This window comes from Nomascus leucogenys, chromosome 2 (assembly GCF_006542625.1).
Source record: "Nomascus leucogenys isolate Asia chromosome 2, Asia_NLE_v1, whole genome shotgun sequence".
In the NCBI taxonomy this organism is placed as follows: domain Eukaryota; kingdom Metazoa; phylum Chordata; class Mammalia; order Primates; family Hylobatidae; genus Nomascus; species Nomascus leucogenys.
This window is the reverse complement of record NC_044382.1, coordinates 110,015,494-110,036,621: the sequence shown is the minus strand read 5'-3', so window position 1 is coordinate 110,036,621 and position 21,128 is coordinate 110,015,494.

Genomic DNA, 21,128 nt, shown 5'->3' with positions numbered 1-21,128 from the left:
TGTATAATTTGGTCTACACATTGACAGGATTTAAAAAGTATAAAGTTTTCCTCTACCATAAATGATTTGAACATCAACAAACAGCCTTGCAACTTTCTTCTAAGGAATGGAAATCTTGAAACACTACGTTATTGCCTTTCGTATCTTGGTTTTTGAATATGCTAGTGTGGCTATATTTTCTTAGCCAGTTATTCTTCATACTTTACAGTGTGAGTCCAGAACACATTAATAGGAGACACTTGGATTATTATGTTGTTATGAAACTAATAACTACTATTGCCTATGTTTATGTAGAAGGGGCATAAAATGTAGCATTTATTTACTGAATAAATCTCTATTAACAGAGATAATTAAAAACACTGATTCTAGAAGTCAAATACCGCATTATTATTATACATCCCAGGGGCTAATATAAAATTGGCTAAAGGTTGATTTATTCAGCAGGGAATGAAACCTGGATTCACATTTTGACTGGCCTGCAATATTTTAGCATTGCTCTTCCCCATAAACAGATATTTCTAAATAGATTGGAGAGTAAATATAATTATGTTCACACCACTGGCTAATTAATTATGTAAATGGGCCTTTGCTTGCATTATGTTCCTCTTCTGTGAATAAGTGATTAAAATTAGGAAAAAGAAGTGTTGCTATTTCACGGTTTTTCAGAATGTCCTTTGAATGGCAATATTAGAGTTTTGTTTTGCTGCTTGTTTCAAGTTTAGTTTATTCTGCCTTCTCTAATGTCTTAAATTGGAAATTTGGATTATTATTTGAGACTGTTCTTCGTTTTGAATGTAAGCATTAGTTTTTGTCCTAGCTGTTTTGGTTATTTCTCACAAATTTTGAATTTTCATTCTAATTCAGTTTAAAATATTTTCAATTTTCCCAAAATGTTCCCATTAACCCTTGTTTGACCTATAAGAGGGTTGTTTGTTAATTTCTATAAATATATATATATATGAGAATTTTCCACGTTGTTTGTTTGTTTGTTTGTTTGTTTTGAGACGGAATCTCGCTCTGTCGCCCCGGCTGGAGTGCAGTGGCCCCATCTCAGCTCACTGCAAGCTCCACCTCCTGGGTTCACGCCATTCTCCTGCCTCAGCCTCCCAAGTAGCTGGGACTACAGGTGCCCGCCACCATGCCCAGCTAATTTTTCGTATTTTTAGTAGAGACGGGGTTTCGCCATGGTAGCCAGGATGGTCTCGATCTCCTGACCTCGTGATCCGCCCGCCTCGGCCTCCCAAAGTGCTGGGATTACAGGCGTAAGCCACAGCACATGGCCTTCCACGTAGTTTTTTAAAATTACATGTTATTCTGTGATCTAAGAATATGAAGTATATTATTTCTTTCTTTTTTTTTTTTCTTTTTTTGCAATGGAGTCTTGCTTTGTCACCAGGCTGGAGCGCAGTGGCGCAGTCTTGGCTCACTCCAACCTCTACCTGCCAGGTTCAAGTGATTCTCCTGCCTCAGCCTCCCGAGTAGCTGGGACTACAGGCCCGCACCACCACTCCCAGCTATTTTTTTGTATTTTTAGTAGAGACAGGTTTCACCATGTTGGTCAGGATGATCTTGATCTCTTGACCTTGTGATCCACCCGCCACAGCCTCCCAAAGTGCTGGGATTACAGGCGTGAGTCACTGCGCCCAGCCGAAGTGTATTATTTCTATTGTTTTAACATTACAAAGGTGTGATTTGTGGGCTGAAACAAAATCTGTTTTGGTGAATGTTCCATGTGTACTTTAAGAAATACTGTATTCTGTTTCAGGCTATGTAAGTGTCAATTAGGTCTAGTTGGATGATAGTTTTGTTAAAAGTACACATTAATTCTAGTTTTAGCTCTGACATAAGTGAAGCTAAGAAATAATAACTCACATCTTTAAAACAAGAAAAACGGGACAAGCTGAAAAATCAACCACTGTCCTTTAACCTGTCAAAGCAAAAATCGCACCAGACACACTGAAACAGGCAGGAAAAACTTTAAGGTTATTAGAACAGAGGAAAGAAACTCAACTAAATTCTGCTAAAACAAATAACTGAAGAATTTTTAAGAGCTGGGATGGGGTGAATCACAGGCCATATGTGTATGTTAATTGGCTTTACCAGAAGGAAAGGTAAATTTTCTCCTATCTTCATGACAAGAGGTAGTTTTACACATTGGAGCAGCAAAGTGTCCACCTGTTAGGCTCCTAACTCCTACGATATTGAGAGATAAGGGCTTTATGTTTCTTCATGAGTACATTTCAAAGGATAGCTCCCAGATGCTTGAGAAAGACATTCATGGGTTGCAAAACTGGCCAGAGGCTTTTAAAGTTTGTTTTATTTTTTGGATTTAAAATAGATGTTTATTTGTCTTTCAGACAGCATTCTGAGGTAAGCAGGGATGGCAGATGAGCAGATGGCTTTGCCCATTTTGTCCTTTAGGTACCCAACTTCTTGCTGTCTGACTGCTCTACCATTGCTTAAAGCAGTACTGCCCATGAGAAGTTTCTGTGATGATAGGAATATTCTATAATTTGCATTGTCTTATATGGTAGAGCCACATGTGGCTATTGAGTACTTGAAATGTGGCTAGTGAGGCTGAAGAACTGAATATGTGATTTACTTAATTTTAACGAATTACTTAAATTTAAATAGCCACATGTGGCTAGTAGCTGTCGTATTGGTTAGAATAGCTCTAGAGCATTGTTTCTTGGTTTTGTGTGGTTTTGGTTTATTTATTTGATTGTTTCGGCTTCACTGAGGTATAATTGACAAATAAAAATTGTATATATTTAAGGTGTATAATGTGATGCTTCCATATACAGATAAATTGTGAAATGATTATCACAATTAAACCAATTAACATATCAATCACCTCACATGGTTAACTATTTTTGTGCTTATGGTGAGAATACTTACCTGCTTTCTTAGCAAGTTTCAGGTATACAATACATTATTATTAATTATAGTAGCATGCTGTGCATTAGACCCTCAGAACTTACCAACCTTATGACCAATTTGTACTCTTTGACTAACATTTCCCCGTTTCTCCCACTCCCAAACCCTTGGCGTTATCTTTTACATATAGAATATAAAAATGTCAAAGTCATACAAACGGAAAGTAGAAGGGTGATTACCAGTGGCCAGAGAGTTTTAGAAAGATTTATGCCCTCAAAGGGGCAGAGAAATAATATGCACATTTTCTAAAGTAAATGCTCTAAGGAGAAGGAGAGTAGGGGCCTAGTGGCAAGAAGAAGCCTGTGGAAAGTTTAGTAAAGCTGAGAGAAAAGTAAAGGCTTTCTTGGTCAAACTCATCAGAGATCTGATGTCACAAGTCAAAGCACCATGACAAAATCTGGAGAAGTAAGAGTACTCCCCCACCAAAAAATTGAACTGAGATCTACTGATGGCTAGGCCTCTAGAAGACTGTGTGGGATATTTTTACGCCTCCTCTTGTAAAAATACGCACTTTTTGGCTAAGAATAAGCAAACAAGCCCATTATACCTTGCTTCCTTGCATGATCAGTGGATTACTTCACACAAAGATTTGCTCAGCCAAAAACTCAGATTTATAGAAAACTTAAAGAAATAAGCTCCAAGTGGCCATGCTCCATTGCCAGCTCGCAGTCCTGTTTAGTTACACCGGGTTCTGTGAGCCACACAGAGAAAAGCCTCCACACTGGCTTTATTCTGCTTTTTTAATCAGCCCCCAAACAACATGAGCAGTGGGTTTTGCAGCAATCTTCACTCCTTATCACCCATGAGAAACCTGGAGTTTTAATTTTCTCTTTCATGAAGCACCAAAGTATCTTTTTCTATTAGCAGGTTGATCTTCTTTCTTCTCTCAGCACAACTTTTTGTTTTATTCTTTACTCATAGACTGTGCCAAATGAACAAGAAAGAAATTAGTGTGGAAATTTCACTTGGACATTTGTGTTATTATTCAGTTTCCTAAATTGTATTTATATAGCTATTAGTGTAATTCTGTAATTACTGTACCATGTGCTCAAATACTGATGATTAACAAATGTCTATAGTACTCTGGAGGAGACGAAGTACAAATACTCTCTTATTTCACATAATCACCCAAACCAATGAATTTTTTTTCCATAAGACTAAGGAAACATTATGTTATACAAATCATTTATCAATAATTTTTAATGTAGGGTTTTATGAAACTCTGTTCCTTTTCTGAATATTTCCCATATTGAAATGCATAATCAGGCACTTGTCATGATACTTCATTTTCAATAACCACACACACACACAATTTAGGGCTGTCTGTTATAATTAAAGATGAAATAAAATTTCATGTTTCCAGGATTGCCAAACTTTACTCATCAGACTATTATGTTTCACTTGAACATATAAACCTAAAACACCCCAAGTAAATGCCATTGATCATTCAGACCATTGTTTTCTGTAATGTTTTATATTACATGGACCTATTATGTGTCGAAAATGATTCACGAGTTCCTACATGTGTCTCCTGTGAGTAGTTGTTAGCCCAGGAAGCAAAATAAAATCTTGGAGCTAATCTCTGCTCTTTGACACAGACCATTCAGGTCCTCCTAGGTCCTAGACTAATGGTATCCAAGATGATTTATCTCATTCTGCCCTTGACACGGAGTGATGTTTGCCCTGAATAATATCCTTTCCTTATTGCTCTGTGATCCAAGGCATATAAGTCAGATCCAGCAAGTGTTCTCCTTTCTTCATCAAAACTTTCTGACAATTCTAGTCTCAGAAGCCTCTTCCCATTATTCATTCTCTAATCTCATTTTGTACTTTTTTCTATATCAAATGAATCTCTCCAAATATTCTTTTTATTGAATATAGAAACCGTATTCTCAGTTTCTGTGATACACAGAACTATCATAGTGTGAGGCACACAATAAGAGCTCAGTAAATGGCTATTCATTTGACAGTTCAAAAATTAGTGAAAATTTAATTGATTCATATAAAATGAGAGCCTCCATTATCAATGTCCAAAGGGAATCAAGAAACAAATGCTTTCGTAAAAATTCTGATTTGTTTTAAATAGAATACCTTATGTCTGGACCTACACGATGGCCCTGCCGTGTCTGTATATTCTATTGTGTGAATGATGGTAGACAAAGTTGTGGGAAAATGGCTTTGTGCTCAGTTTTCCTGGGAAAGCATTGATATTTCAAATAATGGAATTCACTATTCCAATGCATAACAGGTTTTTAAAAACCTAGCAAAAGTTTATTCACATAAGCTTGTTTTGTCCCTAAGGAAAAATAACTAGAAATAAACACATCCAACTTGGTCTTCATTGGCAGTTATTCACCCAAACATGTTCACTTGCTCTGAATAAAGAATTAGGCTAATACCATACTTTTTGTAGTGAGTCACAAGTTTTAACTGAACATTTATCATTCTTCAAATATATTATTTTATGTTCCAAAGATTACAAAGAACACCACACTCACAAAGAAAAAATATCTTGAGCAAATGCAGAAACCTTAACAGAAATCTGTGGTCTTCCTCCCCAAAACCTATAAACCTCTGTAACCATGAGAAAAGTATTACACAAACTCAAATGACAAACATTTTACAGAAAAACCTCACCATTACTCCTCAAAGCTGTAAAGTCATTCAAATAAGGAAAAGACTGAGAAACTGTTACAGCCAAAAGGGGCCTAAGAAGACATCATTACTAAATATAATGTGGTATCCTGATTGGGACCCTAAAACAGAAAAAAAGGCATTAGGTTAAAAAATAAGAAAATTGGAGTAAAGTATATACTTTATTTAATAATAATATGTCAGTACTGGTTTATTACTTGTGACAAATGTAGCATATCAATGTTAATGATAAGGTAAACTGGTTGTAGGGTATTTAGGAACCTTCTGTACTAGGTTCACAACGTTTCTGTAAATCTAAAGCTATTCAAAAGTAAAAGTGTATTTTTAAAAATATGCATTTTAATGAATTTATAAAAGTATTGAATAAGTATGAGGAGAATAAACATTGCACTTCCATATGGGAAATGTCTTTTGAGATCAGCAGCGTATCAAAAGTAGAGGGACATGAACAGCCAAGCGATTTCCAGCACATATCTACCGTTTTAATTCTACATAGATTTAATCCATATAATATTGTCACATTATTTAACATAGATAATACTAATTTAGATTTCTCATGTTAATTCTTAAAATCACTCTTTACCTTATCATTGAACTGGTCTCATTTCATTTTTACCTAAATAATACCTTTTTAAATATGGTTGTCAATAAAAAGTTCAAGTTTTTTTTTTTTTCAAAAATCCCTTTATCTTGTTTCATTTGGAGATACCATTTAGCTGGTTATATTAGTCTTTTTGGGCTGCAGTAACAAAATACCACTGACTGGGTGATTTAAACAACAGAAATTTATTTCTCACGGTTCTGGAGACTGGGAAGTCTGAGATCAAGGCGCCAGATAAGTAGGTTTCATTTGGAGGCCTCTTCTCATACTCATAGGTGTCTGCCATCCCACTGTGCTGTGTGCTCTCATGACTTCTTTGTACATGAGAGGGGAGAAAGAGAGAGAGAAGCCTCTCTGGTATTTTTATTGTAAGGACACTAATTCTGTTAGGACTCCAACCTTATGATCTCCTTTAACAGTAGCTACCTCCCTATAGGCTCCATTTTTAATATAGTCATATTGGGGGTTATGGCTTTAATATGGATTTTGTGGGGGACACAATTCAGCTCATAGCACTGGTTATAAAATTTTATGTTGCTTGGTATGTTATTTAATTACATTGTTTTCTGTTTTTAACTGTTTAAGTTAAAAGTTATCTGCAAGTTTTATTCTCGTCCCTTTGAAGGCATTTTGTCATTTTCCTCCTTTGCTTTCTGAATATTCTCTTTCTCTTTTTTACCACTATTTTATAAATCAAAGGCAGCAGAAAGTAGTTTATTTTATTGTTATTTTGTCTCGTTTCTGTATTTCATTTTGTTTTCCCTTTCTTTCAGTGAGCCAGTAGCCAATGAGTTGGCAGATTTACTATCTCCGCAAGGGCACATCTCTGGTCTAAAACCCATCAGGAAGAGCGGGGGGGCAGTCATTTCCTTCTCAACATGATGGAGGTTCTTATTTTATTCCAGCACAAAATGTCAGCAGGCAAAGCTTTTTGAGAGTATAAATAGCATGCTGGTACTTACAATTCTTCTCTAATGAAATAAACCAGCAATTTTGGCTCAGGTCACCTTGAAATCCACTGATTTTCCTACCTGTATCTAAGAAACGCCACTGTGCCTTCTGCTGCTACCTCCTCAGCCTTTGCCAGTGGAATTCTCACTTGTTTTCCCCATGATATTTAAGAATTATAAGGCTGAGACTCACCTTCCAAGATCCAACAGTAGTCTCTATTAAGTATTGTGTGGCTCCAGAGAGGAAGATAGAAAAGCAAGAAATTTAGAACCAGACGTTTAGGATTCCCCCTATTCCATTTTGTTTGCATTTACTACAAATGTGTTTAGTTTTATATTGAAAGTTATAACCATAACATTGTATCAGTGGTTTTATATTTGAACCTATATGTAAAGTATTTTCACAAAGCAATTTGGAAATAATTTCAGATTCTAGAATAGGCCTAGGTCACTTTGTTAAAGTTACTTTACGTATATGTTATGTTACTTTACATATATGTTAATGTTAAATATGTGTTGAAGTACTTTAAAATACTTTACATATAAGTACCAGAAGATTCACGCTATTTTAATGCACTAAACATGTAGCTCTCTGTACTGCATTTTCTATTTCTGTAGAAATAGACAACTATTTACATAAAAACATTTTTATTAGGTATTTCTCAAGCAAGTCTTAAAATTAGGCTTATATCACTATATCCATTTTACTGAGTTATTCACAATCTGTTTTTGCATGTCTCCACTGAATTCAAGAAAATGTTGGTTTGAAAATGATTTATATGACGGTGAATGAGTGGACTAAACTGGCTGAGATAAAACAAATATATGTCTCTGGTCTCATCTGCACACCTGACTTTGTGATTCCTGAGAAAGTAGTGCTGCCCTCTAAGCTGTATTTTGTCAGAATATAGCTCTGAAATAAGATCCCAGAGGTAATGACTTTGATTTCAAATGCGATATCCTAATATGCTTATATCTGCTTGATATGTTTGAAAAAAGAAAATAATCCGATAAATGTATAACTTACTATAGTATTTTCTGATCAGTTGAAGTTTTATTATCTTTTTCTGTTGTCAGAGATAAGTTCACTGATTTAGTCTGCTCAATATTTTTCCATATAACATCATTCCTACTTTCACTTAACTCTACTTTCCCTTCTCATTAGCCTGGTCACTCATTGGTCTCATCTCTTTATCTTTTTATAAGTGTCGTGAACGAAACCTATAGGATTCAGCTTTGTAGGGGGATTTATTTCAAGAGAACATAATCCAAGATCATACATTGATTTTAAAATTGATCAATTCATTTATTATAATGTATTTAAAAGGTTAAAGTGTATTGTATTAAGAATAGTTTTTTTAAAAGGTAGTAAGAGACTCCCTTCTTGCTAAACTGTAAATTATTTAATACGTTCTTTATACAAAATTGCGGATGAAATATGCAGCTCTCATAGACAGAAGGGTATTTTAGCAAAGCACCTCAAATTGTGTTTACAATGAGAGTAAGTCATTACAAGATAATGAATCTGGTGAGTAGATTATTCTTTCTGAATAGCTTCAAAAGTCTGAGCATCTCTAATCCAAATTTAGGACAGACAAATAGATCTTATCACTCCTTTCTTTATGAGGTAGAAATTGCCTTAGTCATTTATATCTAAGGCCATCCATAGTAATGATAAACAGTTTCAAACTTTCCTTTCTTATTTAAAGCACAGATCCCCTTAAGAGATATTACAAGATAGCTTCACTGTACCAGTCTCTCTCTGCAACAGCTTTCTAGTCTCTCTCTCTCTCTCTCTGTGTGTGTGTGAGAGAGAGATAAATAAGCATATAAATAAGCATATAAGCATTGCTGTATAGCTAGTGGTATGTGGCCTTTCCAAGGGTGTCATGCAATAATCTAGAGGACCTGTAAAACTTCCTAAAATCCCCCTTTATCAACTCATCAATTCTCCATCTACTTCTCAAATCCCAAAGATTATCACTATCCAAGCCAGAAACAACTCCCTTCAACACTGGGTGCTCATGGCTATCTCAGTGCTTTGATCTTAACCCATCCCAGCCCACTCCATCCTCTCTCACCTTTCTATGAGCCCAGTACTTGTACACTTCTTTTGATCTCACAACATCTCTATCTAGAATACACTAAATTTGTTTTATTGCTTGTTTTCCTCTAGTTTCTCCAAATCTTACACCAAAAATTCCTGATGACAGGACCCTTCTAAGAAGGTTAAAGTCAGAAAACACTAAGTAAAAAAGGCAGAACTATCTTTAGATGATACAGATGAGAGAAGAGGAAAGGGTAGAAAAATACATGTTAAAATAAGTATTCCTATTAATATGTTTTTTAAACTGTTTCTCAGTAGAGTTGGTCATGAGTAAAATGAAGATAATCATTTGATGACTTGTGGTCATTAAACTAAAGGGCCCTGAAAAGAAACTCTTTGGGACCCAGTCGATACATAGGACCCCCTCTCCCATTCTGCTTAAGGCAAATGCCAGGTTACTGTCCTTATGAATAATGCCATTATAACTTTTAATATCCATTAAGAGATGAAACGAAAGCAGACTAATACTAATAACGATATATCAATTAATTCATAGCTTCTGACATTAAACCACCTAGTGGCAAATGGCACGAAGGACAAAAGCAGAGCCCTGGGGTCATAAGCACTAGGTTTTCAATCAGGTTTCTCTGTCTTATATTGTTTATTTAGCTTAACCGATTTTTTTTTGTATCTCTGCTTTTTATATGTGATGTGATAACAATATATATGTGTAACAACTCTTAATTTTAAAGACAATATATATTCAGCACCTAACTCCATGCCTAGTACGTACTACTTAATTCAAAGATGGCACCAACTCTTTTCTTGCATTGTTTCTTTTTGTTAGTTATCTATTCATATATACTTATATGTGTTTATATATTCATTTTTTTATTTACTTAAGAAGCTTAGGCCGGGCGCAGTGGCTCACGCCTGTAATCCCAGCACTTTGGGAGGCCGAGGCGGGCAGATCACGAGGTCAGGAGATCGAGACCATCCTGGCTAACACAGCGAAACCCCGTCTCTACTAAAAATACAAAAAATTAGCCGGGCGTGGTGGCGGGCGCCTGTAGTCCCAGCTACTCCGGAGGGTGAGGCAGGAGAATGGCGTGAATCCCGGGAGGCGGAGCTTGCAGTGAGCCGAGATTGCGCCACTGCACTCCAGCCTGGGCAACAGCGAGACTCTGTCTCAACAACAAAAAAAAAAAAAAAAAAAAAAGAAGCTTATTTGTTCTCCTAGAAAATGGGTATAGCAATAAAAATCCATTTATTTTAGAATATGACCTATTAAGTAAACTTGTATTTTGGATTTTGTAAGAAATTCCAAAGGTCTGAAACGTGAAAAGTGAATGGAAGATAGGAGACAGCTGCTGGTTAAAGATCACTAATCAAGCATTACATGAACTCCTGCTTCAGTATTAGATCTCTAAACACTTAGAAGCTGACATCTTAAAGAAGTTGGGTATCTGAGTTAAATTATAAATATGGCTAAGGCAATAAAAATTTTAAAAACATTAATTAAATCTGATATTTGGGGCCATAGGATAAAATTTTTATTAAATTCCAAAGGTTAAAGCTTTCAAATCAGCCAACCAGAAATTTCTGAGCAGGTCAACATATGAGCAGTTCAAAGTCAATTGAGCAGTGAATATAAAGTTAAATTTTATATTTACATATGCAACAATTTTTTTTTTTTTTTGAGACGGAGTCTGGCTCTGTCGCCCAGGCTAGAGTGCAGTGGCGCCATCTCGGCTCACTGCAAGCTCCACCTCCCGGGTTCATGCCGTTCTCTTGCCTCAGCCTCCCGAGTAGCTGGGACTACAGGCGCCCGCCACCACGCCCGGCTAATTTTTCGTATTTTTAGTAGAGACGGGGTTTTACCGTGTTAGCCAGGATGGTCTCAATCTCCTGACCTCGTAATCCGCTGGCCTCAGCCTCCCAAAGTGCTGAGATTACAGGCATGAGCCACCGCGCCTGGCCTACATATGCAACTTTTATTAGACATACATTTGCTCAAACTCTGGAAAATTATTGAGAGATTTCAATTAAATCTAAAGAGCAATTTCTGCCTGAAGTAAAAACAGTCTCTTACATTTTAGATTGCTAAACTGCTTGAGCTCCAGATAACGTATAATATGAATTGCCAATATGTACATCCATCAGTGGTTCAGATTAGCAAGATATAACTCAATTCTTTAAATCTTATGTTCAATTAATGAAGTGGACATCTCCAATTTTTAACAACATTTATATAATCAGATGGGCAAATATTAAACGTAAAGTATTTGTGAGTTTTGCAAGTATGGATTTTTAAAAGTGTTATTTGTAGAAAAAATTTTGCGAGAACTCCAATTTTATTTTAGCTTCCATTTTTTTTTTTTTTTGGTATACTTAGAATGTCTATTCAATAGGCATGATTACCTTTAAAGTTAAAAAAATAGTTCAGGAGAACTAGAATTTGAGGAATTTTAGTTAGAAAAAAATACTCTTTGGTAAATCAATGAAATTAATGTATCAACTCTTTTCACCCAACTTCTCACCCCACCCCAATCTGATCCACTATCTTCAGGCTCAATTGACTCCCTTCTTTACATGAAGTATATGTAGCCCATTCTGGTCTCCAGTACTTTGTGCTTGCTATTTATGACTTATGTTTGAATGATCTTCCTGGAGACAGTCACACAAGTAACTCTCATTCATACTCCTCAGAGAAGCAGTCCCTTTGGAAAGTACACACCTACTTAATTATAAGTAACCACCCTCAACTTCACAATTACCACCGTTCTTTATCACATGTATATTCTGTTTATAGTACTTAGAAAAACATTTTTAAAATGCTTTTATATAGTCGATTTTTCATTGTCTGCTTTCCCCTACTGAATTTTAACTTCAGTGAGGCCAAGAACCATAACAAACTTATTTGTCTGTATCCCAGGGCTTGAAACAGTGGGTGAAAAACTCAGGTAATGATGGTCGTCATGCAAGTAAATAAATTTTGCATCTTCAAAAACGACATATTAATTGGGTTTTTTCCTGAATCATTCTTTAAAAAAAGATTGCTTTGCAAAATTATATAAAGTAAAGCAAAGACTTAGATTATTGTCTTAGATAATCAACTCAACCATAATATTTCAATTTTTTTATTATTTATAGTTCCACAGTGCTCTGTAACTAGGTAGAAGTTTATTGCTTGCTTGTTTATTCTTATAATAGTATGTATAATTGGTTTTAATAATCACTTATGAAGCATAAATTAGATTTAAAATACTTAGGATATCGTGTATAATTTGTTTTAGCCAAACTTATTTGTCAAATCTGGATTAAGCTGATTATTTGTGCATAGAAGGACTACCATTTTGCCTTCTAAAGTCTTAAAACTTAGGTGTCCCTATTGTCTTTATATTGCTTTCTTTGTCACCCTTGGAGGGTATTCATCTTTCTTCACCGTTGATCCTTGAACTGTGCCAGTCCGCTTATATGTGAATTTTTTCAACCAAATTTGGATGGAAAATACAGTATTCACAGGATGCAAAACCCGTGTATATGGAGGGCCAACTTTTCATATGTGCAGGTTCTGTGGGGCCCACTGCAAGACTTGCATATGCTTAGGTTTTGGGATATGTAGGGTTCCTGGAACCATTCCCCCAACCAATACAGAGGGACAGCTGTAATTTATAAGTAGGTTTACTAAGAGAAAGAGACTATATAATTAAGGATAATAATATGTGTGAAAATTATAGATGTTATCAATTGCATTGACATGGAATATTATATATGTATACACATGTGCATACAAATATACAAAGACTATCAAATCTACAATTATGTGAGTTTTGTCTTGTCAAATGAAACTACTGCTGCAATCAAGATGCAGAGTATTTCCATCCTTTACAAAATTTTCCCCATGGCCATTTGCAGTCCATCTTTTTTGCTGCCCCTAGCCACAGGCAATCACTGATTGCCTTTTTGTTATTTGTAGATTCATTTACAGTCTCTAGAACTTTATATAAATGGAATCATAAAATAAGTTTTTGAGTCTGGCTTCCTTCATTTAGAACACTGATTTTTATATCAATTTATGTTTCAGGTATCAGTAAGTATTTTCTGGTATATACATATTTATTTCTATTACTGAATAACATTCTACCATGTAGATGTGCAACATTATGTTTGGTAGATATCTGGATTTATTTCTGCTACTATGAGTAAAGCTACCATGGACATTTATACACTAGACTTTGTGATTTTGTTTATCTTAAATAAATACCTAAGGGTGGAAAGTTTGGATTGAATGTCAAGTGCTTATTAATTATTTTTAGAAACTATCACTTTTCCATGGTATTTTATATGTAAAATGGATATTAGCAATGTATGAGAATTGAAGTTATTCGCTATCCTCATCAATACTTTGTGATTTTAGACTTTTTTTCAATTTTTCCATTCAAGTTATGAAGTGTTATTTTATTATGATTATAACTTACATTTTCCAGATGACTAAAATATTAACCATCCTTTCATATGCTTATTGGGCATTTCTAACTTCCTTTTGTAAAGTGTCAATCAAATTTTGTTCTTTCTCCTCAATGAATTACTTGGTATTTGTCTCCAATATCAGGTGATCCATTATGTGTGGGACTATTTCTGCACAATTCATGGCTTATTAGGAGGTTGCACATGCACACAAATGAGGCAGAAAATGCCTATTCAAAAGTAACATCCAGGTTGGACTTGGAAAATGCCTAATTCTTGAATGCACTGTCCAATCCACTGTGAGATCCTTTGATAGAGAATGGAAACATGACTAAATTAAGATATTCAAACATAACTTCTGCCAAACCTGTGGCTGAATACTAACCTATGCAAACACAGGTGCATCCCCTAGGAATCCAAGTTAAAAATAAAAAAGAATGTAAAAAGCAGCTGCACATTGAGAGGAAGTGAAATTCAACACATCTTACAAGTTATTATAGTTAAAAATATCAATAGTGAAAAGAAGAAAATTAAAACCTTCTAAAATATTAGAATTAAGAGTTACAAAGCTATATGACCTTAAATGTCTAAGTTTCTACAATAAAAAAAATCAGAGACATTCTAAGAAAGAGGAGAAAATAGTTGTGCAGTGACCTTACACATAAGAAGGTGACACAGGCAACTTCTATGCCAGAGAAAGTATACTGTGGGACAACATTAAGTATACCTGTATACTAAATGAGGACCCCAGAAGGAGAGGAAAGACAGGCAAAAAATATAAATAAATGGCAAAAAAAGTCCAAGTTTGATGAGAAACATAGATCTACATATTAAGCACATCAGCAATTCAACCATAGAATAAATATAAACACATAGACACAACATAGCCAAACTGTTAAAGGTGAAAAATAAGAGTATTTGTTGAAATCAAGATGATAAAAATAGCTAGCTATGGTAAAGGTTATACAATGGGAACAGTAGCCTTAAGAGAGCCAGAGCAATTATTTTAATGTAACACAAAACATATTTTAGAACAGGAAGTATTATTGGATACAAACAGATTTTTATTTTTGAAATAACAAAAGTGGATTTTATTAATATCATCGGTGTCATGAAAATACTTTGTTCTCAACTGTCATTAAAAACTCATGTTATCGTTTTGTCCCTTTGGTAATTTATATGTTTCTTTTTTTGAACTTTTATTTTAGGTTTTGGGGGTACATGGAAGGTTTGTTACATAGGTAAACTCATGTCATGGGGGTTTGTTGTACAGATTATTTCATCACCCAGGAATTAAGCTCAATAGTTATCTTTTCTGCTCCTCTCCCTCCTCCCACCCTCCACCCTTAGGAGGACCTCAGTGTCTGTTATTTCCTTGTGTTTATGGGTTCTCATAATTTAGCTCCTATTTATAAGTGAGAACATGCAGTATTTGGTTTTCTGTTCCTGTGTTAGTTTGCTGAGGATAATAGATTCCTACCTTTCTTATGGCTGCATAGTATCCCATGGTGTATATGTACCACATTTTCTTTATTCAATCTGTCATTTACGGGCATTTAGCTTGACTCTATGTCAATTGCAGTGCTACTCACACAGATATATTTTACAATGTACCAGCATCAATGAATCAAAAAGCTATACAATTATAAATGTGTACAAACAAAAGTAAAGCCCAAAAATACAGGGGGCAAAAATCGACAGAATCAAGAGCAGAAAGTAACATAGAGTTGAAAATTTTAATACACAATTTTTAATAATTGAAACAATATCAATGAGGGCATAACAGACTTGAATAACACTATCAAAAAAACTAAATTGATATTTGTAGAACATTCCAAATAAAAACAGAACTATATACTTTTTTTTTCAAGAACAAAGGAACATTTTGCCGTGTGGACTACATGCATGGCTCTAAAAATACTTTAATGAAATAAAATAATTGAAATCATTCACAATATGTTCTCTGATTACAATGAATTAAATTAGAAATCAATAATAAAAGGAAATTTGGAAAATCACAAGTATTCAGCAACTTACACAGTTCTAAATAACCCATGTGTCAAAGAAGAACTCAATGGAGGGCAACATAATATATTTTGAACTGAATGAAAATGAAAATACAACATACAAAAATTTATGGCATTCAGGTTAAACAATGTTTAGAAAGAAACTTAAGAAGTTTAAAAAAGGAAAGTTCTCAAATTAACAATCAAATCTTCAATTTAAAAATACTAAAATAAGCATATAAATCAATCAATAAATAGATCAAATTAAACCAAAAAAAGAAGATAAAAGGAAACAATAAAATCAAAGTAGAAGTCAATGAAATATAAACAGAAAAAACAATAGAGAAAAATAACTGGAACCAAAAGTTGGTTATCGGTAAGAACATCAAAACTGATATATCATTAAGTAGACTGGCCAAGAAAAAAAAAAGAGAAACAATATACAATCATTGAACAAAAACTGTTACATTACTGTTGATCTACAGAAATTAAACATATGGAATTATTATGAAAATAAAACTTTCTGCAAAACTGGACAATATACATATAATGAACAAATTCTTAGATATGGCTTCATCGAAACTAAATAAAAAGATAATAGATAATCTGAATAGACCAATAACAAGTAAAAATATTTAAGTAAACATTTTCCCACAAATTAAAGCCCAAGATCAGAAAACTTTAGTGGTGCATTGTGTTTAATATTTTTAAAAAAATACTAATCCTACAAAATCATTTTTTTCAAAAGTAAAGGACAAGGATGCACTTTCCAATTTTTTCTATTACTCCAGTATTATTCTGTTACTAAATTTGGAAGAAAAAAGATGACCTCAAGAAAAGAAACTTTAAATCAATATCTCTCATGAACCTAAACATAAAGGCCCTTAAGAAATATAAGCATATCAAATCTAGCAACATATAAAAATGAACATAAATCAAGACTAACTTGTATTTAACTCAGTATTGCAAGGGTAGTTTACTAACTGAAAATCAATTAATTAATATGTTAATTAACTAAAATGTTATTGTAATACCATAAAAATTACAAGCTCATCCCAATAGATACAGAAATTGACCACTGTACATAATATTCAATTGCATTTCTATAAACTAGCAACAAATAATGAAAAATAAGATTAAGAATACAATTTCATTCACAATAATGTTAAAAATAATAAAATACTTAAGAAAAAATTTAACAAAAAATCTCAGATAGATACAATTAATTCACATAGTAGGTAGTTAAATATTGTTAATATGATAATTCTCCCCTAATATATATATTTTAGAAAAACCTCCATCAAAACAGGCATATTTGTAGAAATTCATAAGCTGATTATAAATGTAAATGAAAATACAACAAGAAGAGCTAACTACCCTAAATATATATGCACCCAATACAGGAGCCCCCAGATTCATAAAGCAAGTCCTTAGAGACCTACAAAGAGACTTAGACTCCCACACAATAATAACGGGAGACTTTAACACCCCACTGTCAACATTAGACAGATCAATGAGACAGAAAGTTAACAAGGATATCCAGGAATTGAACTCAGCTCTGCACCAAGCGGACCTAGTAGACATCTACAGAACTCTCCACCCCAAATCAACAGAATATACATTCTTCTCAGCACCACATCGCACTTATTCCAAAATTGACCACGTAGTTGGAAGTAAAGCACTCCTCAGCAAATGTAAAAGAACAGAAATTATAACAAACTGTCTCTCAGACCACAGTGCAGTCAAACTAGAACTCAGGATTAAGAAACTCACTCAAAACTGCTCGACTACATGGAAACTGAACAACCTGCTCCTGAATGACTACTGGGTACATAACAAAATGAAGGCAGAAATAAAGATGTTCTTTGAAACCAACGAGAACAAACACACAACATACCAGAATCTCTGCGACACCTTCAAAGCAGTGTGTAGAAGGAAATTTATAGCACTAAATGCCCACAAGAGAAAGCAGGAAAGATCTAAAATTGACACCCTAACATCACAATTAAAAGAACTAGAGAAGCAAGAGCAAACACATTCAAAAGCCAGCAGAAGGCAAGAAATAACTTAAGATCAGATCAGAACTGAAGGAAATAGAGACACAAAAAACCCTTCAAAAAAATCAATGAATCCAGGAGCTGGTTTTTTGAAAAGATCAACAAAATTGATAGACTGCTAGCAAGACTAATAAAGAAGAAAAGAGAGAAGAATCAAATAGACACAATAAAAAATGATAAAGGGGATATCACCACCGATCCCACAGAAATAAAAACTACCATCAGAAAATACTATATAAACACCTCTATGCAAATAAACTTGAAAATCTAGAAGAAAAGGATAAATTCCTGGACACATACACCCTCTCAAGACTAAACCAGGAAGTTGAATCTCTGAATAGACCAATTAACAGGCTCTGAAATTGAGGCAATAATTAATAGCCTACCAACCAAAAAAAGTCCAGGACCAGACGGATTCACAGTCGAATTCTACCAGAGGTACAAGGAGGAGCTGTTACCATTCCTTCTGAAACTATTCCAATCACCAGAAAAAGAGGGAATCCTCCCTAACTCATTTTATGAGGCCAGCGTCATCTTGATACCAAAGCCTGACAGAGACACAACAAAAAATGAGAATTTTAGACCAATATCCCTGATGAACATTGATGCAAAAATCCTCAATAAAATACTGGCAAACCGAATCCAGCGGCACATCAAAAAGCTTATCCACCATGATCAAGTGGGCTTCATCCCTGGGATGCAAGGCTGGTTCAACATACGCAAATCAAAAAATGTAATCCAGCATATAAACAGAACCAAAGACAAAAACCACATGATTATCTCAATAGATACAGAAAAGGCCTTTGACAAAATTCAACAACCCTTCATGCTGAAAACTCTCAATAAATTAGGTATTGATGGGACATATCTCAAAATAATGAGCTATTTATGACAAACCCACAGCCAATATCATACTGAATGGGCAAAAACTGGAAGCATTCCCTTTGAAAACTGGCACAAGACAGGGATGCCCTCTCTCACCACTGCTATTCAACATGGTGTTGGAAGTTCTGGCCAGGGCAGTCAGGCAGGAGAAAGAAATAAAGGGTATTCAATTAGGAAAAGAGGAAGTCAAATTGTCCCTGTTTGCAGATGGCATGATTGTATATTTAGAAAACCCCATCGTCTCAGCCCAAAATCTCCTTAAGCTGATAAGGAACTTCAGCAAAGTCTCAGGATACAAAATCAATGTGGAAAAATCACAAGCATTCTTATACACCAATAACAGACAAACAGAGAGCCAAATCATGAGTGAACTCCCATTCACAATTGCTTCAAAGAGAATAAAATACCTAGGAATCCAACTTATAAGGGATGTGAAGGACCTCTTCAAGGAGAACTACAAACCACTGCTCAACGAAATAAAAGAAGACACAAACAAATGGAAGAACACCCCATGCTCATGGATAGGAAGAATCAATATCATGAAAATGGCCATACTGCCCAAGGTAATTTATAGATTCAATGCCATCCCCATCAAGCTACCAATGACTTTCTTCACAGAATTGGAAAAAACTACTTTAAAGTTCATATGGAACCAAAAAAGGGCCTGCATTGCCAAGACAATCCTAAGCCAAAAGAACAAAGCTGGAAGCATCACACTACCTGACTTCAAACTATACTACAAGGCTATAGTATCCAAAACAGCATAGTACTGGTACCAAAACAGAGATATAGACCAATGGAACAGAACAGAGGCCTCAGAAATAATACCACACATCTACAACTATCTGATCTTTGATAAACCTGACAAAAACAAGAAATGGGGGAAGGATTCCCTATTTAATAAATAATGCTGGGAAAACTGGCTAGCAATATGTAGAAAGCTGAAACTGGATCCCTTACTTACACCTTATACAAAAATTAATTCAAGATGCATTAAAGGCTTAAATGTTAGACCTAAAACCATAAAAACCCTAGAAGAAAACTTCAGCAGTACCATTCAGGACATAGGCATGGGCAAGGACTTCATGTCTAAAACAGCAAAAGCAATGGCAACAAAAGCCAAAATTGACAAATGGTATCTAATTAAACTAAAGAGCTTGTGCATAGCAAAAGAAACTACCATCAGAGTGAACAGGCAACCTATAAAATGGGAGAAAATTTTTGCAATCTACTCATCTGTGAAAGGGCTAATATCCAGAATCTATAAAGAACTCAAACAAATTTACAAGAAAAAAACAAACAACCCCATCAAAAAGTGGGCAAAGAATATGAACAGACACTTCTTAAAAGGAGACATTTATGGCCGGGCGTGGTGGCTCACGCTTGTAATCCCAGCACTTTGGGAGGCCGAGGTGGGCGGATCACGAGGTCAGGAGATCGAGACCATGGTGAAACCCCGTCTTTACTAAAAATACAAAAAAAAAAAAAAATTAGCCGGGCGTGGTGGCGGGCGCCTGTAGTCCCAGCTACTCGGAGAGGCTGAGGCAGGAGAATGGTGTGAACTCGGGAGGCGGAGCTTGCAGTGCGCCGAGATTGCGCCACTGCACTCCAGCCTGGGTGACAGAGCGAGACTCCGTCTCAAAAAAAAAAAAAAAGAAGACATTTATGCAGCCAACAGACACGTGAAAACATGCTCATCATCACTGGCCATCAGAGAAATGCAAATCAAAACCACAATGAGATACTATCTCACACCAGTTAGAATGGTGATCATTAAAAAGTCAGGAAACAACAGGTGCTGGAGAGGATGTGGAGAAATAGGAACACTTTTACACTGTTGGTGGGACTGTGAACTAGTTCAACCATTGTGGAGGACAGTGTGGTGATTCCTCAAGGATCTAGAACTAGAAATACCATTTGACCCAGCCATCCCATTACTGGATATATACCCAAAAGAGTATAAACCATGCTGCTATAAAGACACATGCACATGTATGTTTATGTTTATTGCAGCACTATTCACAATAGAAAAGACTTGGAACCAACCAAAATGTCCATCAGTGATAGACTGGATTAAGAAAATATTGCACATATACACCATGGAATACTATGCAGCCACAAAAATGATGAGTTCATGTCCTTTGTAGGGACATGGATGAAGCTGGAAACCATCATTCTCAGCAAACTATCGCAAGGACAAAAAACCAAACACCACTCATAGGTGGGAATTGAACAATGAGAACACTTGGACACAGGAAGGGGAACATCACACACCGGGGCCTGTCATGGGGTGGGGGGGAGGGGGAAGGATAGCATTAGGAGATATACCTAATGTAAATGACGAGTTAATGGGTGCAGCACACCATCATGGCACATGTATACATATGTAACAAATCTGTACGTTGTGCACGTGTACCCTAGAACTTAAAGTGTAATTTAAAAAAGAAGAAAATACAAAATATCTAGTGAATAGCTGAACAATTTGAAAAATAAGAGATTTAGGGGCTTTCACTTCATTTT